The 382-nt window shown below is 29.8% G+C and overlaps 1 protein-coding gene across 1 annotated transcript in view; it reads left to right on the top strand.

Annotated features, from left to right (window-relative positions):
• LOC106884518 (epidermal retinol dehydrogenase 2) overlaps window positions 1–382 on the top strand; it is a 343,698-nt gene that overhangs the window by 1,235 nt on the left and 342,081 nt on the right. The window lies entirely within an intron of this gene.

Genomic DNA, 382 nt, shown 5'->3' with positions numbered 1-382 from the left:
ATATATATATATATATATATATATATATATATATATAAATATATATATATATGTATGTATGTATGTATGTATGTATATGTTTGTGTGTCTATGTTTGTGCCCCCAACATCGCTTGAGAACCGATGCTAATGTGTTTACGTTCCCGTCAATTAGCGGTTTGGCCAGAGAGTCCGATAGAATAAGTACTAAGCTCACAAAGAATAAGTCCTGGGGTCGATTTGCTCCACTGAAGGCGGTGCTCCATTATGGCCGCAGTCAAATGACTGAAACAAATAAAAGAATACATACATGAATACGATAATGTATATGCATACATACAGTTATATAGATATGTGTGTGTATATATATATATATATATATATATATATATATATATATATAT

This window comes from Octopus bimaculoides, chromosome 4, assembly GCF_001194135.2.
Source record: "Octopus bimaculoides isolate UCB-OBI-ISO-001 chromosome 4, ASM119413v2, whole genome shotgun sequence".
In the NCBI taxonomy this organism is placed as follows: Eukaryota; Metazoa; Mollusca; class Cephalopoda; order Octopoda; family Octopodidae; genus Octopus; species Octopus bimaculoides.
This window is presented reverse-complemented; position numbering and strand designations above follow the sequence as displayed.